At 30.0% G+C, this 8,982-nt stretch overlaps 1 long non-coding RNA gene across 1 annotated transcript in view; it reads left to right on the top strand.

Annotated features, from left to right (window-relative positions):
- The window catches only part of LOC111085803, a 10,190-nt gene extending 5,885 nt beyond the window's left edge, over window positions 1-4,305 (top strand). Inside the window, exon 4 of the long non-coding RNA XR_002610587.1 lies at window positions 3,648-4,305. This is a non-coding gene — a long non-coding RNA (uncharacterized LOC111085803). The remainder of the gene's footprint in view (window positions 1-3,647) is intronic.
- The last annotated feature ends 4,677 nt before the right edge of the window (window positions 4,306-8,982 follow it).

The raw sequence follows: 8,982 nt of genomic DNA, 5'->3' as shown, positions 1-8,982 counted from the left end.
CGACTTCTTGAGAAGAATTCTAAGAAGAAAGTAAACCTACAGACATCGGTCTTGTTTAACAAAAACTGCCTAAACAAAAAAAAATATCCACTACTAGTAGACCTAGTTTGTAGGACTGAAATCTTTCTAATAAAATAATGTTAATGCTGAGTAACCTGTTTTTGAAGGCTTTCATTGTGTTATATTTATGTTTGCCAGCATTTTCAGAGCAGCTTATTTACTCTGATAATTACCTAAAGTAAGGGTTGTATAAAAATAGTTTAAAGTAGTAGGCCTACATCAGTATGTCTATATATAAATTCTCATTAAATAATGGATAACATAAAATATGGGTGCAAAAAATGAAAATTTATAATTCTGAATATTTTTATCTCTTAAAATGTGTAAAGTAGCCTAATATTGATGTAAAATGTTTAATGCAGCTGCTTAGTTACTTAGAACTGATGTTTTCATTAATATGAATTATAGAAAGGTATCATTTACTAAAATTAACTTAAGAAGTTCCCTTTTACTTGTGTGTAAGTTGTAGAAAGTGTGTATGTGTGTACATAGGTATATATATATTTTTTCAATTTTCATTGGCATAAGGTAGGTTAAATGTATTAAAACTATTATGTTAAATTTTCGTATTTAATTCACATTTTCCAACTGCACTTGAAGCGGACCCAACACAGATCTCCAACAGTGCTCTTTTTTCAAGAAGTGTGTGGTTGGGGTAGCAAGTCTTGTTTGCATGTATGTGCTTACAAGCATAGAACAAACTTGCTGTACATTGTGTTGGGTTAACAGTATGTGCAAACAGAAAAATGATGGGATTTTAGGCATCCTGTGAGAGTTATGCTGAGATGTTATTAACCATTCAAACATAAAAATATATAATGTGAAAGTTATCCTCTAATAAAATTCATCCTTTTAAGTTAAAGATTTTTTTTTCCTTCTTAGTCATTGAAAACTTTCTTTTGTTTAAGTTTGTCTTACACCGTTAATAACATACCAGATCATTGCTGCTGAAATTGGTAGTTCTCAAAAATCATACATTATTCAAGAAGAAATCAATAACTTTTCAGAGATTTTAATTTAACTTTGATGTTTAAATTCTGACTAATTTTTTCAGTAGTTTAATGATCACATGGAGTGTACATTTCTTTTTTATACACACATTTGTTTTAACTTGTGTGTAAAACAGTATTTATGTAATTGTTCAATAATTTGCTAGCTAAATTTTCTTGAGTAATATGACAGTGTGATTACCAAAAGTTACTCTTATATTACACATCCTTTGTTTAAAATTTATGTGAGTTACTTTATGCTACAGAGCATTTGATTCATAGAAGAAGTAATTGGTATTGTAACATAATTAAAGGCTGATGAATGTAGTTGTTAGGGCTACTTTACTGTTGACATAATTGGCAGGTTCAAATCTTTAGAAATTTCTATTATTTGTAAATAAAGTGTTAGATATACATGACTGCTTCTGTTTAAGCACAGTGCAAGTGTTAAATTTAGTTATTTTTGGAAGCAATAGTTTAATGCAGGTTTGTTTACATAACCATGTATGAATCATACTTGTGTACTTCAGTTGTTATGAATTCATGCTTGTTGTAGTATTGCATCATGTTACTAGCCCTTCTAAGTTTTTCTTGTTGTTTTGATTGAGTATTATTGCATCATAATATCTTGTAGTATGGAGAATATGTGTCCAAAAGGTAGTTCAAGTTAGTTAATGATATAGACAGAGTTAGTTAGATAGAATAGATAGTTCTAGAGCATATAGTGGCAATTTCTAAAGTGAAATTATCACAGATTATATTGTAATAACAGAGTAGAGAAGAAACAATTTGTCTTGTCAGTTGGGTTCTAAAGTAATTGAACCAATATGTGTGGAATTTGATGAAAAGAAATAATTATATAAAGCTCTGGATACAACTGTGGTGATTAACTGTGTAATGAACATTTGTGTATACATTTGACTTGTTTTAATATATTATTTTAAAACAAGTGGACTGAGTGCTGTTTGTTTATTGTTGAAATTTATCGCCAACAAATCACAGACACCTACTGTAAATAATCCAGTCCATACATACATAAAAACCTGATATAAAGTAAGTTTAGTTCTGTATTTCATACAAAACAAACAACAATGTACTTGTATTTTTTTTAAGTATTAATAGTAATCTATTAACAGTAATCTAAAATTAAAACTTCAGTGTGAAAAGAAATTATTGTGTTCTGATTTTTCTCATTAAAAGCTGCCATACTGATGTTACAGTAGGAAAATATGTATGTATGTGACACCTGTCATAGAAAGTTCAACTTTTAAAGGTTTAACTTGTGATGAGTGAATGAAAAATAATGCTTTGAAACTGAGTATGAGGTAAAAGGAAATGGAAGTTTCTACTACAAAATCAAAGATGCATAAAATATCTTTTATTAACTATTTATTTTCTGTTAATGCAGATGGGATATGTAAAATAGATAATTTTTACTATGTTTAGACCAGTATAGTAAGTACAGGTACACCACTGATTTTCTAGTACCCTTGGTTCCAGAGCCTTGCTGGATAATCCGTTTTGCCGGACCAACAGAGGTCGCGTAATAATAATTCATCAATACACCTCTGACCCACTAATTATACCCCTCCCCTGTCTCTAAAGCACAATGGACTGCTAGAAACTTAGCTAAAACAAATATCAAATGATTAATTAATCAGTTGCCGGATAATCGGTGGTGTACTGTAATTTGTTTGAAGATATCTTTGATTACTGATCCATGAAAGACACATTAGTTGAAAGATTGGTTTATTGTCTCTTACTTTGATTTCAAATAGATCAGTTTTTCTTTATTCTGGAAAAAGTAGTAATGAAAGAGTAAAATGATGAAAACGTTAGAATATAATGAACTGTTGTGTTAAGAACAGACTTTAAGATACATGGTCATTTATTGTTATAGCATTTACATTGCCCTGAAATTAAAATAACAGATACAAACTAGAATCCAACCTGCACCTGTTAGCCATAAAACATTACCAAAAATTTAGGGGATAATAATTTATTGAAATAGTTAATATTTTTGTTTTACAGTTAATGACATTTAACATTTGGTATATTCCAAAAAAAGTGCATCTAGTATCTCATTTCACATCCTTAGTTTGCTGGAAGTATTTGTTAAAAAACATATTTCTTGATATATTAAATTAGGCATTACATGCAAGAATATTTTTTTTGTTTTGAAGTTTATAGATTTTTGCTCTAATTTTGAAAAGTTGTAATTCTAATAGATTCAAATGGGTATTTTATTCATACATAAATTTTTTATTACATGTTTAATATAACATCCAAAACTAAACATTATTTCTTTTTAAAAGGCTGGTACTTGAGATTTTATAGACTGTTTGAATGAAAAATGTAATATTGAAAAAGCATTAGTTTATACATCTGATTTAGTATTAGGTGGTAGTTAATTTTTTGTATAGTGTTGCTGCTTATATTTTATATACAAATGTTGAAAGTTAATTCATTATTGCTGTGAATAGTTTACAAATATGTTAATAAATTATTCACATTGATATCAAATTAACAAGATTAAGAAATAAATAAGTGGCAAGTGCATGTGGAACTTTAAACAAGTGTTAATCATCCATGTTTCAGGATTTTCCTACAGTCACCATTTTTGGATCAGGATGCATGATATCAAGTATTTTTATTTTTTAAGGAAACAAAGTAAGTTAATTATTGCTTTTCCTTGATTAAAGAATAGTTGTTCATTAATGTATGTATAAGTATTTTGGGCCTCAATCTTTTGAGGCACTATGTAATGGCTGTTATTGATTTTTTTTTCACTAGTAAATTCAAGATTTTTACTAGCAACAACATTCTTCTTCTAAAATTAGCTGTAACATAATTATTTGATGTATTAAGTGTTAATAAATAGTAAGTGTATGTATGCCAAATGTGTGTGTGTGTATATATATAATTTATGTCATGTTTTCTTTTCAAATATCAAAACTAATTTTAATTACATAGAAAAGTATTTCTATTGTAACTATTTCACAAAAGCTAAAAGATGATTTAATTGGGCAGAAACTAGAACATCTCCACCACAAGCTCCTGAATTGACAAAGTTTACAGTACCTCACTGCTGATGGTTACCCTGTACTAAAAACAGTATTTTATTATTACAAATTACTGTTTAAAGCTGAAAGATGGCAAAACATTAAAACCAATGGGTATAAACATTTTTGTTACTTGTAAAAATTAAGAGAAATATGGAAACAACATCTGCAGTTTATGTGATTTCTATTTTATTATTAGGAGTTTTGCTATTAAAACTTAAAAAGCCACCAGAAAAAACTGCTAGTAAACGTTTCAGAAGGAAGATCAACAGATTCTTACTATCAAGTATCAATACACCCTTGATGTATGCATTTCAATCATTTATATTCCAAGAGTACAGAAGGTCACTATAATTGTGATTAACAAGAAGATTTTACTTACCAGCCTAAGTATCAAGAAATGGAGATACCAAGATTGTAGCTTCAACTTGTTTAACTGGTTGCAAAAGCAATTAGAACATGGGCCAACTGGCTAGATTCACTATCTAACATCTAAAATGGGGTTTTGCCAGCAGTGTAATTAGAAGTACTGTGATCAAATGGTTGTTCACTGAAGCAACACTCATCACGGTTTGTTTGGGTTATTTTTGAACCATATATTTAGAAGTTGAGAAATGTTGAAATGTTTCTGAGCCTGTAATAAGCTAGGAGGAACGAGAGGAAAAGGATTACCCAAAATGTGCTATCTGGAAGTGGCACACCCATGGGCTAAAATAACCTGTTTAGTACTGGGTGCATAATGAGAACAACTACATAACATTTTGCTAACATGACAAAAACTTTTAATGAACATGTTTTTTTGAACACTTCATTAATTCCAATATTAACACTTATGATGGGCTGATGCAAATTCTCAGATAATTCATCAGTAGTTAAGAATTAAATTTTTTGAATGGAGGTTAATGTCAAGAGCATTTTTTGTCAACTATAAATTATAGAAATTGTTGACACTGCTGTAAGTTATGGTCTTAATCTCAATTTATTGTTGATCTGAACAATTATAAATCACTGAATTTTATAGCATTACCTCAGTATTACTTCTTAATATGTTATGTATTAATTAGTGAAGACTTTCAGCACAATAATGAGTTACTCAAATTATAATACTATAGTATAAATTTATACTCTCACTACTAAATATATACATCTGAAATGTTACTGAGCGTACACTAAGGTGGTCCTTATTTTGTTTTGAAGTTTTGATTTACAACACTTACCTCCTCATTTAGTCCCAAATTTTACACACAATGAATATCATCTAGGACTTGCTCAAGGCAGTCAACATTTTACCTTCTAGCTCATGTTATATCTGCATATCCTTAATATTTCAAAGTTAATTTCTAGCACTGGAGAGGCTCAAGCTTCTGCTGTGACACATTTTCTGGAGGAGTGAGGAGTCATTAATCATGTAAATGCAACTTTCCTTTACACAACAGCAAGCAACACTGGTCACACAAAGATTAAACAGTATTTTCTGTATTTGGCATGCCAGTGTCATATCTTAGAAATTGTCCTGACATGTGTTTTCAAAAACTGTATGGGCTTTCCTGTGGTCCAGATATTGGAGTTTTCAATCAGTTACAGCAATCCTGAGAATACATGGACCAGTCCACTTATGAAACTGCAGCTGACCATGATGAAGTAGCAGAAGCCATAGAGGGGGTTAAGGACAGTGTCATTGAGTATACTACAAGACAACTTCAGGTCAACCAAACTAGAGACAATTATCAAGAGCTTCTTGAACTAGTCATAACCTTTCTTGGTGGCATTTCCCCTTGTGGAGTGTGATTTATAGTACCAGGAGCACTACATCATACATGATGGATGGCCAAGGTATTATACGCCTTCAAGATCAGAATGTTTACATGACAGTTTAAGCTCAATGGAGATGAAGAAAGAGGACTCTGTAACATATGTATCTTTGTTGTTTGAGTCTATCTTAGGCATGGTTCTCTGCTCCTGATGCTGTTTCTGTTTATTGCAATGATCTGAACTTCCTATATGTCTTTTTAAGTATAAAAAGGTGAAATCTACTACTTCAAAACCTTCTTGTGAAAAATTTGCTGGACATCTACATTAACTTAATGAGGAATGCATCGGTTTGGCATTCTCTCATTCAGCTGTATCTACAGAGACAAAACAAGCAATGATAAAGGCACTAACTTAGAAAGAAGGAACGGATGAACTTCAAAAGTTGCATTCAGCTGAATATAAGAAAGTGTGAGGAGATTTCAGTTGAAGATTTCATCACAAAGAACAGAAAAGCTTCTTTCGGGTGCCTTGAAATTCCATCTGGAATTCTAAACTATGACCCTGAGTCATGGGAGTTCAGAGAGGACTACAGGGAGGCACTACAGAAAGTTCAGTACTTGAATGTGGTAAATAACAGTGCTGAAAGGGTACGACCTTTATTGAAAAGTATAATGCCATCATAACAAAGAAAGAAGAACAGAAACAATTCCTGCTTCAAGTTGTGCAGGATCAAAGAAGATGCTTTCCTAACAGCCAAAAGGAAACAATAACAATGTAAAAGTGACTAATCACACCAAAATCATATAATTATGTAACCATACTATTGTATATGTAATAAAATATTTATATACTTAAAGTATAATTTATGATATTTAACAAATATGTTTTTATATTGTATAGTACATGCACTACCAGGCCACTGCACTCTAGAACTTTAACTTCATTGAACAAAATAGATGAAGTTTAAAATTTAACGTTTTTTTTTGTACATTGGAACAAAGTTAGAAAGAGAGAGCCTTAGAATTTTTAATCTGAAATTTTACCTGCAAATAAGGATCACCCTAGTGTACACTATGTTACTATGCCTATGTTAAGATTGCACTACAACAGTGCCTGGTTTTATTGATGACATTTGGCATGATCATGAATAAGATGATGTCTAAAAAGTACTATATGATTTAGTTATTTAGTTCTTATTTTGTGGATTGAAAACTATTCACTTATATATGTTACATTTTGTACACATATACATGAAATCTATTAATGCTGTTTTAGAACTAAATGTATTTATATTCACCTTCAATTATTCAAAAAAATTAATTTTTAAATAGCTAGGAGAATAAATTTTAAGTTTCTTAGACTACTTACACATTGCTTATTGCTTACATTACATTTATATATTTTTTCAAACATGTTGGCTTTTATTCTCTGTTTTTAATTTTTTTTTATTGACCTGCTAGTTTTAAAAAACATGATTCAAAAAAGAAATAAGACAAGCACTAAATTCCATGTAGAAATCATGGCTATATAAGAAGCCATGTGTTTTTTTTTATGTAGTTCTGTTTAGACCTCAGTATATTGTATTCTATCATCATGAAATAAACCCAGTAACCTGAGCACTTTCAGAAGGTGGACTTATCATCATCAGGGGTAAATGACTAAACAGTCTGTGTACTATATTTGTAGTGATCTCTACTATTGCTCAAATGTAATTGATATAGAATGGGGGAAGAGATAAAACAGGACTAATTTACTAATTGAAATATTATGTACTAGTTATTAAATTTATATTATGGCAAGAAAGGTTTCAGGTATATTGAAGAGGATGAATGTTTTCCAATGTTTTTTGAAGTAAAGTAATCATCATATAATTATGTATTGTATCTATATTATAAAAATAGTACTGTAGGCTGTTCTACATGTTTTTAATAATATGTGTATACTGATAACAATGTAATTTCTTTGCAGGATTTTCATTTTCAGTGTCTTGCTTCCACATCATGTAATGGAAAAAAAAAAAGTTCAGAGTTGTGACAAAACATTTTGAAGTATTTTATCTGCAGAAATCAATCCATGCTGTTAGCAGTACTCTTACCTAGTTGAAGTTTAGGTAGTATTTAAACAGTGACATGGTACATTATACAGAGTATGTAATGTAAATTTAGTTTTGGAAAATCTTATTTTTTTTGTTCAAATAAAACTCTTGAGACTTAGTATAAAACAAGAACTTTGTGTGGGATAAACTTAACTAGTGGAACACGTATTTTGCATTAAAAACTACAACCAGTATCTTGGACCATTCAGGCATTTATTCAAAACAGCTTATAGTAATATGGTTTAAGTATTTTTTTATCTGTAGTGCCTTTTCACATTCACTCAAAGAGTCATTTATAATTTCAAACATTAATTTTTTGGTAGTTAATTAAAATAGTGAATATTTAATAAGCTGTCATAAAACTACGAACACTATAAAAGGGTCAGAAACTAACCACGTGGTGTTGATTATTTCTACAGTAACTTCTTATCACATTGAGCAGTTTTATGGAGCTGGAACAGATGCAATACTTGTTACTTGAACTAAAAGATATGCTCCTTTAGGATGGTGGTTTAAAATATTAGGAATTGAAGTTCTGCAACAGTATAGCAAATGTGAACAATATAGCAAATGTGAACAATATACCAAATGTGTACAATATAGCAAATGTGTAGAAACTATTTAAATATTGAATAAAAAATAAGAATAAAATTTATTTATATTGAAATGTTTTTATTGTGTTATACTTTTTCTCCATTTCTTGTAAAACCCAAAAATAGTTGTGGCATTTGTTTACCCAGTAAAGCAGAAAGAATGATTCTACCTCACAGTAATATCTTTAATATCTCGAAATACATATTACTTAGAATAATGGTAAATGGATGTCAATAAAGTTGAATACACAAATAATTAACTATTAAGACCAATGCATAGGATTTACTATCAGTACCTGTGATAAAATCAACTAACATGAAATATAACAATTTGGATTTAGAATTATGGTGGTCTGTTGTTTTAGTTTTTTCAGTGACTTCGTTTTAAAATGGAGGGGAGGGGACGATGAATATTCCACATTCGGAAGCTT

This window comes from Limulus polyphemus, unplaced genomic scaffold (genome assembly GCF_000517525.1).
Source record: "Limulus polyphemus unplaced genomic scaffold, Limulus_polyphemus-2.1.2 Scaffold630, whole genome shotgun sequence".
In the NCBI taxonomy this organism is placed as follows: domain Eukaryota; kingdom Metazoa; phylum Arthropoda; class Merostomata; order Xiphosura; family Limulidae; genus Limulus; species Limulus polyphemus.
This window is presented reverse-complemented; position numbering and strand designations above follow the sequence as displayed.